This window comes from Heterodontus francisci, chromosome 18, assembly GCF_036365525.1.
Source record: "Heterodontus francisci isolate sHetFra1 chromosome 18, sHetFra1.hap1, whole genome shotgun sequence".
In the NCBI taxonomy this organism is placed as follows: Eukaryota; Metazoa; Chordata; class Chondrichthyes; order Heterodontiformes; family Heterodontidae; genus Heterodontus; species Heterodontus francisci.
This window is the reverse complement of record NC_090388.1, coordinates 32,117,525-32,132,182: the sequence shown is the minus strand read 5'-3', so window position 1 is coordinate 32,132,182 and position 14,658 is coordinate 32,117,525. Positions and strand designations below refer to the sequence as shown.

At 42.9% G+C, this 14,658-nt stretch overlaps 2 long non-coding RNA genes across 2 annotated transcripts in view; one reads left to right on the top strand and one right to left on the bottom strand.

Annotated features, from left to right (window-relative positions):
- LOC137379534 (uncharacterized) overlaps positions 1–5,466 on the top strand; it is a 46,115-nt gene extending 40,649 nt beyond the window's left edge. Inside the window, exon 4 of the long non-coding RNA XR_010976849.1 lies at positions 3,666–5,466. This is a non-coding gene — a long non-coding RNA (uncharacterized lncRNA). The remainder of the gene's footprint in view (positions 1–3,665) is intronic.
- LOC137379537 (uncharacterized) overlaps positions 1–14,658 on the bottom strand; it is a 178,252-nt gene that overhangs the window by 87,148 nt on the left and 76,446 nt on the right. The window lies entirely within an intron of this gene.

The window sequence follows — 14,658 nt, the reverse complement described above, 5'->3', positions numbered from 1 at the left end:
CTCCTCCATTACTATCCCTGTGTATCTCCTGTCCCACCAGCAGGACAGACCCACCAGAGGTGAAGGCACAGTGATATACAGTTGGGAGGGAATGGCCCTGGCAGTCCTCTACATTGACTCTGGACCCCATGAAGTCTCATGGCATTAGGTGAAACATGGGCAAGGAAACCAGCTACTAATTACCACCTACTGCCCTCCCACAACCGATGAATCAGTACTTCTCCACGTTGAACAGCACTGAGGGTAGCAAGGGCACAGAATGTACTCTGGGTGGTGGACTTCAATATTCATCACAAAGAGTGGTTTGGTAGCACCACTACTGACCAAGCTGGCCATGTCCTGAAGGACATATCTGCCAGGCTGGGCCTGCGGTGGGTGCTGAGAGAACCAACACAAGGGAAAAACCTGCTTGACCTCGTCCTCACCAATCTACATGCCACAGATGAGACTGTCCATGACAGTATTGGCAGGAAAGGCCACCTTACAGTCCTTGTGGCGATGAAGTCAGGTCTTCACACTAAGGATACCCTCCTTGTGTTGTGTGGCACTAAATGGAATAGATTCAGATCAGATCTAGCAACTCAAAACTGGGCATCCATTAGACGCTGTGAGCGATCAGCAGCAGCAGAATTGCACTCCACCACAATCTGTAACCTCATGGCCTGGCATATCCCTCACGCTACCATTACCATTAAGCCAGGGGTTAAGCCCTGGTTCAATGAGCAGTGCAGGAGAGCATGCCAGGAGCAGCACCAGGCATACCTAAATATGAGGTGCCAGCCTGGTGAAGCTAAACACAGGACTACAAATATGCTATACAGCATGCTGTAGACATAGCTAAACAATCCCAGAACGAATGGATTAGATTAAAGCTCTGCAGTCCTGCCAAATCCTGTCGTGAAGGGTTTATTTGTTTAGAGATACAGCACTGAAACAGGCCCTTCGGCCCACTGAGTCTGTGCTGACCAAGAACCACCCATTTATACTAACCCTACAGTAATCCCATATTCCCTACCACCTACCTACACTAGGGGCAATTTACAATGGCCAATTTACCTATCACCTGCAAGTCGTTGGCGGTGGGAGGAAACTGGAGCACCTGGCGAAAACCCACGCAGTCACAGGAAGAACTCGCAAACTCTGCACAGGCAGTACCCAGAATTGAACCCGGGTCCCTGGAGCTGTGAGGCTGCGGTGCTAACCACTGCGCCACTGTGCCACCCAATTGTTGTGGACAATTAAACAACTAACCGAAGGAGGAGGCTCCATGAAAATACCCATCCTCAATGATGGAGGAGCCCAGCATGCCAGTGCAAAAGACAAGGCTGAAGCATTTGCAACCATCTTCAGCCAGAAGTGCTGAGTGAATGATCCATCTTGGCCTCCTCCTGTGGTCCTCAGCATCAAAGATGTCAGTTTTCAGCCCATTTGATTTGCTTCACATGATATCAAGAAATTACTGAGTTAATTGGATACAGCAAAGGCTATGGGCTCCGACAACATCCTGGCTGTGGTACTGAAGACATGTGCTCCCGAGCTAGCCATGCCCCTTGCCAAGCTCTTCCGTTACAGCTACAACATTGGCATCTACCCAACAATGTGGAAAATTGCCCAGGTGTGTCCAGTCCATAAAATGCAGAAGAAATCCAATCCACCCAATTACCAACCCATCAGTCTACTCTCAATCATCAGCAAAGTAATGGAAGGTGTCGTCAACAGTGCTATCAAGCAGCACTTACACCCAAACTGCTCAACACTGCTCAGTTTGGATTCCACCATGACCATTCAGCTCCAGACCTCATTACAGCCTTGGTCCAAACATGGACAAATGAGCTGAACTTCAGAGGTGAGGTGAGAGTGACTGCCCTTGAGATCAAGACATCATTTGACCAAGCGTGGCATCAAGGAGCCTTAGCAAAACTGAAAGTCAATGGGAATTAGGGGAAAAACTCTCCACTGGTTGGAGTCATACCTAGCACAAAGGAGGATGGTTGTGATTGTTTGAGGTCAATCATCTCAGCCCCAGGGCACCACTGCAGGAGTTCCTCAGGGTAGTGTCCTAGGCCCAACCAACTTCAGCTGCTTCATCAATGACCTTTGACCATCCTAAGGTCAAAAGTGGGGATGAATGCTGACAATTTCACATATGTTCAGTCCCATTCATATCTCCTTAGATAGTGAAGAAGTCCGTTACTGCATGTAGAAAGACCTGGGCAAGAGTCAGGCTTGGGCTGATAAGTGGTAAGCAATATTTGTGCCACTCAAGTGCCAGGCAATGACCATCTCCATCAAGACAGCATCTAACCATCTCCCCTTGAAATTCAATGGCTCTCTTGCCAATATCCTAGGGGTCACCTTTGAGCAGAAACTTAACTGGACCAGCCATATAAAAACTGTGGCTGCAAAAACAGCTCAGAAGTCCAGAATTTTTCAGTGAGTAACTCACCTGCTGACTTCCCAAAGCCTGTCCACCATCTACAAGGCACAAGTAAGGAATGTGATGGAATAGTCCCCACTTACCTGGATGAGTGCAGCTCCAACAAGACTCAAAAGACTGGACACCATCCAGGACAAAGCAGCCTGCTTGATTGGCACTCCATCTGCCACCTTAAACATTCACTTACTTCATCATTGGCACACAGTGGCAACAGTGTGTACCATCTACAAGGAGCACTGTAGCAACTTGCTAAGGTTCCTTTGACAGCACCTTCCAAACCCAAGACCTGTGCCACCTAGAAGAACAAGGGCAGAAACGCATGGGAACACCACCACCTGCAAGCTCCACTCCAAATCACGCACCATCCTGACTTGGAAATATACTGCTGCTCCTTCACTGTCACTGAGTCAAAATCATGGAACTCTCTCCTTAACATCACAACCTTCTCAAGGGCAATTAGGGAAGGACAATAAATGCTGGCTTTCCCAGCACCACCCACATCCCATGAATGAATTAAAAAAAAGTTTTTGTATTTGCCTATTGACCTCTGTGGCACTGAAAATTAACTATTACAAATGCGGAGTCTCATTCCTTCAAGTATTAATTGTTGTTGAAGATTTTTAAAAATTTCTCCTTTCTGTCTTTTTCTCTCTTCCTTAATCCAATCTTTCTTTCCCTCTCTTTATTTCTCTTTCTGTACCTGATTTGACATTGAACTCAGCCACTCTAATTTGTGTTACCTTCTCAGTCCTTGTGCTGTTTATTTCACAAATGTTCAACGTAATTGGTTAAGGAGATTCACAGTTGATTGCCCTGCTCACTCAGGTCCCAGATGCCCTGTTTCCCTCACTGCATCAAAACCAACTTGCACCTTCAACAGCTTGCCATGCAAAGAATTTAAAAATCTAAAGGCAAGTCTAACTAATGTCAAATGCCTTTAGATGCCCTGCTACAGGAAATTATTGTCCAATACATTTATGCGTATAAAATCCAGTTACTTACATCAGTGAGGTCTCCATGCATGATTGACAGGGGAATTACCCAATCATCTCCATTCTGGCTAGGGCTTGTGGTGTCACTGTATGAAGCCAATAAAATCATATGGAAAATATCAGCCACGTCAGTCTTTAGAACTAAATAACTGATGATAATGCTCGACTATGGTAATATTTTAGAATATTTGTTTGAGGAGCTGCATTTTACTGATGACACTTTTTATTCGTTGCAGGGTGCTCCATAATCTCCACCCAAAAGATTTAATTTGAGGGAATGACAGGGATGTGTGCCAGACTGTGGTTATTTTTGGCCACATTTTTCCACCGAGATTCTTCTGTCAGGATAGGATGGGCTGAGGTCAGCACATTGCACAATTCTGAGTTGATCCAGTCTCATTTTACTGCAGGTATTGAGTCATGAGAGTCAGCCTCAATGCCTCCTTCCATTTTCCCCACATTGACGGGTGGTTTGTATTCTGCTCCCAGGGCAATATATTTATTCTATGTTTTCTGATGTCATGAAGGAGTGCTCTGAGAGGCAAACAAAAGGATGTTCTGTGCTACAAAGGAAATGAAAAATTCCTATTGTGCCAAGATGTAGTTTTTGTTACTATTTGGATATGCAATGTATGTACTTATAAAGCAACCTGTGATCTGTGACTTAATTGCATTCTTCAACGTTTTAAGAAAATGTCTAAATTTTCTACAGGTCAATGCAAAAAAAATGACTTCCAATCACAATAAATCATGATACACTGTCCTAGAAACTGAACAGTGCCTATAAAGCTTGAGCTATGCATCCCAATTTTTAGACCAGTATGTTTGAAGAATTTCCACTCAGACAATACCACAAGAAAATGTGGGACAGCTTTAAAAAGCTGCCAACACTTAAGCATCCATCAATGAATGCTAAAATTCTGCAGTATTTTTGAATATTGGGAGGGTTAGACTTAGTGCTAAGATATCAAACATTAGTAGTGCTACTCTCTCTGAGATTGAAAAATAATAATAATTAGTCAGATTTTTCCATAGAAATAATGGAGCAGTTAACAGTGTTCATTGTTATTTACTTGGAAATTGGACAACAAATTCCAGCCACTGCACATGTGCAGTTAAACGTGAAAATCTGGAAGTTTCTGTCCAAGTCTCCAAAAGCTTCCCAAAAACTGGCTCCCTATTCAAATGCACTGAACAACGTGAAGTTGCTGAAAGATACAAAGTAAATGCTCCAGAAAAAGTTAGGTCTTGTTCATTCCAGTGTAAATACCCTTTTAACAGCATGATAGATCTTCATTACAGCCAAGCTACCACTCTGGCACAGAAAATTAATTTTTGCAGGTGTGCAGTCTCATTCCTTCAGATTTTAATTATTGTTGGAGATTTAAAAAAATTGAAAATTTAAATAAACTTTTTTTTAACTTTTTCTTTGTCTTTTATATCTCCCTTCTAATCCAATCTTTCTTTCCTCGCTTTAATTTCACTTCCTGTACCTGATTAGATATTGAATTCAATATTCAACTAACCCCTCCTGGCTCAGACTCTATGCTGCTCATTAATGATTCTTCAATCTGATCGTTTAAGGAGATACACAGTTGTTTGCCCTATCCACATGGGTCCCAGTTCTGTAAGGGCACTGCACTTTTTGGCTGGTTGGCTGACAGACAGCTCCATTGCAAAAAACCCATAGAAAATCTGTGGATAAGTACAAAGCTGGTGCTGTTTGTTCATTGCTCAGAGCAAAACCCGGCCCATTAATGAATTTTCAGTGCATTCTTTTGCTTGAATGGGGGACCTTTTGTTGTTTAAAGCATTCTGCCAAGTTTCATTCTTTAATCAACTGTCTGACTTTGCCTACTGCACAGAAAACATTTGAATGCTCATTATCTTCACTTTCTTGCACAAGATCAGGAGATTAGAATGGAACTAGGAGTGGGAAAATCTGTGCCTCAATTACTGATAAAACTAATACTATTAATGAGCAGTAATTTGCTAATATACTTGTTCTATAGACACCAAATCTGAATCATGTAAAGCATTAAAGTGTACTTTGCATAAATCTGTCTAGAAATAAAGGATTAAAGCAATTTTGGACACATTATAAAATCTGCAGGTGAGTCACAAAATTCTTGTAACCTTAAATACTTAACACAGTTCAGCTTGATAAGGAAATGCTTGCTTTGCAATGTGGGTGCCAGTGTTTCAATGTGGTGGCAATATTTTTTAGTTTACCATGAGTGCTGTGCCACACCTTTTCCCCAAAGAATACACATGGTTTCAAAGTTTAACTCATTGATTGGAATATTTACGAAGTGTATGATTCTCACAACCTTTTATGTCATTATTGACATCATGGAAATATTTACAACCTCATCAGAATTTTCTTTCTCACTGTTGTATGTATCTGAGCTTTGGTTTCAAACTACCAAATACAGTAATTTGAAGGTTACCTGAATTTAGTGCTATCTACACATAAAAGCAGCCTCTTCCACATATATAAAAAGATAATGATATATGCACTGTACTAATGTAATATGAGTGTACACATGTACCAATGCATGTAACGAGTGTACTTCCACCTCAGTCGTACATATTGAGGGTATGACCTTGCTCTCTTTTATCATGCCAAGTTTCATTGGTGTCAATCAGAGGTGAAGAAAACAAAAGCAGGCTACCAATCAGCAAGGTCCCTTAACATGCTGGAATTAAACTTTACAAAGCACATAGCTCAAGAAAGAAGAGGCCCTGTATAAAGCAAGACAATTTACCAGAGAGGGTTACTGAAACATTAATTAAATCTGCTAAGGAGCTAACTAGATATGTTTAAGAAAGGATTGAAGGATTAGGTGAGATGCAGGAAAGTGGTGTTCTAATGAATCAAAAAGAGGTTTTTAGACCTTGTTGCCCTAAAATTTCCTTTTGGGGTCTTTATAAACTTATACTCCTGATGCAGAATTTCAGCTGTCTGGAGTGCAATTGGAAATTTGGACAGACAAGCAACGGATGGTAAATAGTGGGGAGTATGTGTGTATGGGTTCTTAGCAGGTCATTCTCTAACTTGATGCATGAATTTGTAAAATTATACATCTTCTGTTCTGAATAACAGATCTCTTATTGGCTATTTCATCTCCATTATCTGCTACAGGGTCTTGCATTGTCTGAACCAGGTTCTACCATGATTCTGTGCCACAACTTCTGTCCTTCCATTTTTTGGTGGTGGGGCTGTGGGCAGATTTTTGCACATGTCCCTTACATTAAAGGAGTGTTTCTAGGGGAGTTCTCAGACGACCCTGAGAATTTCAATGGATCCAGACATATATAAGGCCACAACAAAACTCTCCCCTGCTGAGGGCTGACATGATTCCTACTGAGGTCTTTTGAAGGGCCCCAAAACATATCCAGATTAAGGTAATCAATCCTGTAGAGGAGCATTTACTTTCTTTCTTGAGGTAAAATGGCTCCTTTTGGAGCAAACGGCTGCTGCAGCTAATTTTTATCTTCAGTTCAAAAAGGCTGGGGATGCAAGGCACCTCAGGAGGAGCAGCTGTGTATTCCTCTGCCTTACAATGGCAGATTGAGGCAATTGCTGCTGAGGCATCATTGAAGGTTCCAGCAGCCCACCCCAGTCATGGAAATGCCCCTTTCCCTGCAATTTGGAAAGAAATCCACAGCCAAACAGTTGGGCAGATGAAGGTTTTGTTCTGCCAGTCTCCCACTGCTCTCTGCAGAATTTCTGAACCTTAATCTGTAAATGGTTATCAAATCCATTAATTCTCTTTGCCCAGTGAATGGAACATCTACCAGAATCCAAACATTAGATCGGCTTTACTAATTGAGTAATTTTGATTGCATAAATGAAATCATTGCTCTTTGATAAATTTTGAGCAATCTTTAAATGTGTGCAAAGATGCAAATATGATATACACATCAGTTTCCAACTCAGTGCACAGATGAGTAAAAATCCTTTGAATTAAAATAAAGCTATTGCCGATCTACAGAGGGGATGCCATGTAGTATAATTCTAAACTTTTATACTCAATAAATTTTGATTCTAAATTTTCACTTATCTATCTTCAAATCTACCTATAATGATTTATAAAAGTGTTCCCTCCTCTATGAGAGTATATTATCTCAGTTATTTCCCAACCCAGACAGGGTTTTCGGAAGGCATCACGAAAGTTGCATAATTCTGTTGATGCTGTTCAGCTGACAATTACAGATAGAATATCCTTCAGCTATATTTATCCAGAATATTGGATTAATTGGTGGCAAAAAGTATTATGTTCTAATCCTTGAATAAAAATGGTGAAGAGCAATTAATCTACTTGCAACTGACCTTAACTGATGACAATATTTGCTATACTAATGATTTTACTACCCAAATCCCTCTAGGTGCACCAGTGTAGTCTAGGCTTTATATATATATATATATACACACACGATGAGCAGTGTTATCGACACTGTAAATATCTGATATATTTGACACCATGATTAGTGTTCTCCTAGTGAACCAAACAGCTGATACAGTCAATTTTTAAGGGCTGGGTTCAATTACAATCAGTGCATCTGCATATTCCATTCCATGAGATATATATTACATTAGCATAACGTTTAAACTGGGATTAATTTGTTAGATTATTCTGCAATGAGTTGATGCTAATTAAAGCAGACATTGTGCTATTTAAGGAGCAGGAGAAAGAACAAGAAATGTGATAGACAACAAAGAGAAGACCATGTATTTTCAAAAGTTGTACAGGGCAAGAATGAATTATCTTGCCTTTTCAGACCATGTTAACATCAGCATTCTTTGACTTAATTTAGGTTATTACATCTCCTACATTCAATGGCTAATTCTGCAAATGCACACTTTTTATAATCATTTTAGCATATTCAGGTGGAGAAAAACAATATTTGCATTTGGATATAAGGCTAGAGGGAGTGGTTTCCAAATTTCCAGACCATACTATGATAGTAGATGGAATTCAATGTCAGCAAATGTGAGGTGGTACATTTTGGTCAAAGAAAGGAAAAACTATAATTATTCTTAGAATGGGGAGCTCTGAGTGATGTAGATGCACAGAGAGATTTGGGGGTTCTAATTCACAAACAGCGCATCAAGTGAATAAGGCCATAAAAAAGCTATTGGAATAGCTTTGTAATGGCAAATTTATATAAAACTTTAGTTAAGGTCACATTTGGAGTATTGTGTGCAGTTTTGGGCTCCATACTAGCAGAAAGATGTTGAGGCATCAGAGGAAGAACAGCACAGATTCAATAAGATGCTCCTTGGTATAAGGAAAAACAGACTCGGAAAAATTGGGTCTTTTTTTATTAGAACAGAAAAGATTACAGGGCAATTTGATAGAGGTGGTTAAAATTATGAAGGGCTCAGACAGAGTAGATGGAAAGAGATTGTTTCAGTCATTGAAGGGATTAGAATGAGGGGACATAGAAATATGACTAAACGTCAGAGTATTAGGACTGAGAGCAGGAGAAACATGATTTTAACTGATGGCTGTGAGATTCTCAAATGCTTGACGGAAGTTAGTGATTGAAGCAGAGACCATGTGATCTTTCAAGAATTAAAAAAAAGGAAAAGTAAAATAAAGGGATATGGGAACAGTACGTGCACATAGCATTAGGACTACTGCACTTGTGGAGGATAAGCAGCAACATGGACCAGTTGGACCGAGTGGCCGGTTTTCATATTGTAATTTCTATGTAATTCCATGTAACTCATCTTTACGACACATGACATCACCAAACTGGTTCAACAGAATTTCCTGAGGTACAAAATGTAATGTTGCAATTAAATAGAGACTATGGACTGGATTTTGAGGATCCCTCGACATTAGGAACCGTTGTGGGGGGGGGGGGGTCTGAAGATGGCCCAGGATAAGGCCCGCCATGGGCCTCGACACTGGCAGGGCCCGGCCCGATCCTCCCTGTGGCGACGAGACTCCGTGGCGGCTTCCCCGCTGTTGGGCGATGAAACCACAATTTGAATATTTAAATCAATTAAATTAATTAATTTAAATATACTTACACCTCCTCTTGATGGCCCACCCCGATCTTCGGCCTGGCGGCCGGCACTCCTGCACCTTCAGTTCCCTGTCCAGGGAAACAAGGCGCAACACTGGTGGGGAGGGGGGAGGATGTAAGTTTACCATTGTGGGGGTGGGGGGTCTGCCCCAGCTATTTAAATGAGCCACTGGACTTGAGATGCACAGGCAGGCCACCATTTTTGAAGCTTGCCGCGAGCTTATAAAATCCAGCCCTATATGAGATGGAGGCTGGGAATGGAGATAAGTCAGATCAAGTGTAGGTCTCATGTAGACACTCACGACAGCCATCACTGAGGCTGCTGGTTGTCCTGAGGGAGAGATCTGCCTTCCACAGCACCAGAGAGAAGCAAGATGTCACAGGGGAGCTGGAGGCCCGGCACTAGGGGCAGGGAAGACCTTAGCTTCATCAATGATTATCTAGATCTAATGCTGGAGGCCATGAAAGAGAGGAGGGAGGTTCTCTTCCCAGATGGCGCCAGGAGGAGGCCACCTTGTTATTCAGCAGGGTCACCTCTCTGTTTAGTGTGATCCCACTCCACCTCCTCTTTTACTGCTTCATCTTCCCCTGATGATCTGTCTCCTTCCAGGGCTTCACTGCCCTCATGGCCCATACCTCTCTGGAGGGCCATGTAATAGAGAATGCAGCAGACCACAACAATGACTGAGACCCATGCAGGAGGGTATTGGAGGGTGCCATCCGACTGGTCCAGGTACCAGAATCGCATCTTCAGAAGCCCGAGGGCCTGCTCAATGGTTGGCCTGCTAAGCAGGTGGCATTGGTTGTTTTGCCTCTGTGCTTCTGTCTGGGGCTCCCGTAGAAGGGTCAGTAGCCATCTCTTCAAGGGATATCCTTTGTCCCCTTGCATCCATCCACACACTTTAGGAAATGAAGATCCAAAAGCAGCCTGGACTGACAGAGGATGAAGGAGTCATGGCAGCTGCCAGGAAAGCAAGTGCATGCATGGAAGAAGCTCTTGTTGTGGTCACAGACCAGTTGGACATTGAGGGAGTGGAAGCCTGGCCTGTTGATGAAGATCTCACTGGTCACTCACTGGGTGCCTTCATGGTCACATGGGTGCAACTGATGATGCTCTGCACCTGGGGGAATCCAATGATGGAGCTGAAACCCAATGCCTTATGTGCCTGCACTGGTCCATCTGTGTCAAAGTGGAAGTAGTCCCCCACCCTCTGGAATACAGCATTTGTGACTTGCCTGATGGCATGATATGCGCTGACTGCATTATACCACCTAGGTCTGCAGCTAATCCATGGAATGACACAGTTGCATAGAAAGTCTGGGCAGCAGCGACCTTGACGACTGCAGGTAAGGGGTGGCAAGGCCTCAGGTCATTGTGGATCAGAGCACACAGGTCCGAAACCTTCTGCCTGGATAAGTGCAGCATCCTACAGCACTGGTGCTCTGTCATTTGCAGGTAGCTGACTCTCGGGCAGTAGATCTGATGTCTTGAGTAGTGCCTTCTTCCCCTTGCAGCCCCCTGCTGTGCTCCTCCGCCTTCTGCTGTCCAGGAGGTTGCATCTGCTGAAACTCACCCTGGCTGCTCTTTCCAATGTCAGAGTAGCCTGTTCCCATCTGCCCTCCCTCATTTGGGGTTTGTGTGTTCACCAGGCCTTCCCCTGCCAACCCAACTGCCCAAGTGATGTCAACAGGCTCACGTCCCTCTCCAGATTCCTACCACTCACCACTGAGAAAGGCAAGTTTTCCAGCTCCAGCAATGGCTACTTTGGGGCACTTTTGGAGCAGCTGAGCATTATTTTAATCAGCCCTTCCCATCACCCTCATGGCCCCCCCCCACATTGCTCACATCTCCTCAACCCTGCCGTGTTCCACCTGTGGCATTTTCCACATTGCCTTCCTTTAAAAATCCCGAACAGCTGCTAACAAGCCAGTTAATGAGCTCAACAAGTAATTAATTGGAGGTATGTAGGGTTGCCATTCCCTCCCTCTCGGCATCCCTTTAAAAATGGTATCACTTTCCAGAGGCAGAGGGACCCAGTGTCAACCTCCGAGAATGCAATCTTTAAATCAGGCTCGCACCCACCCCCGCACCCAGCAGACTTTAAAAATCCAGCCCCTGATGTCTGTTAGTGATTAAGATCAAGCTTTCAGATAATAGAATAAATAGATCAAAGGTTAAACAGTTTATGATTGTTATCTGCCTCCTGGGATGAGATTTCAGACTTGAAATGATTCTAATATTGGTGTCTGCTGATGCCAGGGCAGACATCAACATAGAGAATGTTACAATCAGTTGATGTTTGATAATGTACTTAGTTGAAGAATAATGTACTTAGTTGAAGAATAATGATCGTGATTTAATCGTTTCAAATTCATTGAACAAAAATCTACAATCAGTTGAAAGGGAATAGTTTTTAATAACTAAGATGTGGAGTGATCTGCTCTGTCAGTGCGCTGATAAATAATTCCACTTATGGCATTGGGCGGGAAATTTACTGCTGTCAGAAATATTTCCGATGATTTAACAGCATTCAGGAAATGCAAAGGCACATGCAACAAAACTACAGCCCACTGTGAACGGAGGTTGAATAGTTTCCTACACATATAATAGTTGTTGGAAACACTTTTCTATGCTCAAGTTTCTTTACACTAAACTGGCCAGGATGGAGTTCCATCTAGGGACACAGTCTTTGTGAAAAACCTGCACAAACTAATAAACCATGGAGTTTATTTTCTTCCAATTGCTTATGAATGAAACGTTGGTGCAGGCACAAACAGGTTGCTCTGTTTTATACTCACATGAACATTATCACTCAATTGGAGGAAAGTATATTTATATGCATTACTTCATAGATTCATAGAATGATACAGCAGAGAAGACGACTATTTGGCCAATCTGTCTGTGTCCTGCAGTCTGTTACTATCATCGCTGTTTACTACATTTCCGAGTTTTGTGTCATCTGTAAACTTTAAAATTATGCCCTGTACACACAAGTCCATATCATTTATATACATCAAAAAGGGCTTTGGTCTCAACAATGACTCTTCGGGGACACCACTGCTCACTACCTCCCCATCTGAAAAACAACCATTCACTGCTACTCTCTGCTCTCTGTTTCTTAGCCAATTTCTTATTCAAGCAGCCACTTAATTCCAGGGCTTTACTTTTGCTAACAAGTCTATTTTAATGTTGGTACTTTATCGAACGCCTTTTGAAAGTCTACATACACAACATCAACAACACTACCCTCATCAACCCTTTCTGTTGCTTCATCAATCAAGTCAGTCTAACATGATTTGCTGGTAACAAATCTGTGGTGGCTTTCATTTGTTAACCCACGTGTTTTCCAAATGCCTCTTAATTTTGTCCTGAATTAATAGGCAGGATTATCCCTCCAGAAGTGGAAAACAGAGGTCGGTAGTGTTTCCACGTCCCAAACCCGTTCCTGGGGGGGAGCAGTCACTCATTGTGATTTTGACAGGGGCGCCCACTTAATTGACCTGTGGACAGACTCGCCGTCCAATTAAAGATGGTGGGTGGGTTCTTGAAGCTGGAGGGTTAATCAAAGGCCTTCCAGCTTGAAAGGAGCAGCAGGCTGCTGTAATATTACTTGTCCCTTGGTGTGTGATCTGTTGCAAGGCTCACAGCTCACAGGACTACAAGTAACATCCAAAATAAACGTGGGTTTTATTGTAACGGAACTGGAACATATATATACAAATAGTTACTGCGTGAGCAAGATATGAACACCTCTCACTGTGCTAGGCACCACCCACAAGTCCCTGGTCATGTGTCATATCTCTAAAATTAATCCGTTTTCTATATAGCATCAGATGGCCCAATGACATACATCACTAGTGCAATGCCGATGGATGTGCAGTTACATCTGTAACTCCGCAATGACATGACATCTCTTCTGCTGATGAACTTCATATATAGTTCTTAATGTGGTCCATTCTTAAAGCAGTCCCTTCTCAGGGTTGTCCCACAACATAGAGTCATAGAGTTAGAGTCATAGAGTTATACAGCACAGAAACAGGCCCTTCCGCCCATCATGTCTGTGCCAGCCAGCAAGCACCTATCTATTCTAATCACATTTTCCAGCACTTGGCCCATAGCCTTGTATGCTATGGAATTGCAAGTGCTCATCTAAGCACTTCTTAAATGTTGTGAGGGTTCCTGCTTCTACCACCCCTTCAGGTACTATGTTCCAGATTCTAACCACCCTCTGGGTGGAAAACATTTCCTCAAATTCCCTCTAAACCTCCTGGCCCTTACCTTAAATCTATGCCCCTGGTTAGTGACACCTTCGCTAATGGAAAAAGTTTCTTCCTATCTCTCCTATCAATGCCCGTCATAATTTTGTATACCTCAATCAGGTCCCTCCTCAGCCTTCTCTGCTCTAAGGAAAACAACCATAGCCTATCCAGTCTCTCTTCATAGCTGAAATGCTCCAGCCTAGGCAACATCCTGGTGAATCTCCTCTGCACCCTCTCCAGTGCAATCACATCCTTCCTATAGTGTTCTGACCAGAACTGTACACAGTACTCCAGCTGTGGCCTAACTAGCGTTTTATACAGCTCCAGCATAATCTCCCTGGTCTTATATTCTATGCCTCGGCTAATAAAGGCAAGTATCCCATATGCCTTCCTAACCACCTTATCTACCTGTGCTACTGCCTTCACTGATCTATGGACAAGTACACCAAGGTCCCTCTGATCTTCTGTACTTCCTAGGGTCCTACCATCCACTGTATATTCCCTTGCCTTGTTAGTCCTCCCAAAATGCATCACCTCACACTTCTCAGGATTAAATTCCATTTGCTACTGCTCTGCCCATCTTACCAGCCCATCTATATCATCCTGTAATTTCAGGCTTTCCTCCTCATTATTTACGACACCACCAATTTTCGTGTCATCTGCGAACTTACTGGTCATACCTCCTACATTCACATCTAAATCATTAATGTACACTACAAACAGCAAGGGTCCCAGCACCAATCCCTGTGGTACACCACTGGTCACAGGCTTCCACTCGCAAAACAACCCTCGACCATCACCCTCTGCCTCCTGCCACAAAGCCAATTTTGGATCCAATTTTCCAAATTGCCCTGAATCCCATAGGCTGTTACCTTCTTAACATATCTCCCATGTGGGACCTTATCAAAAGCCTTACTGAAGTCCATG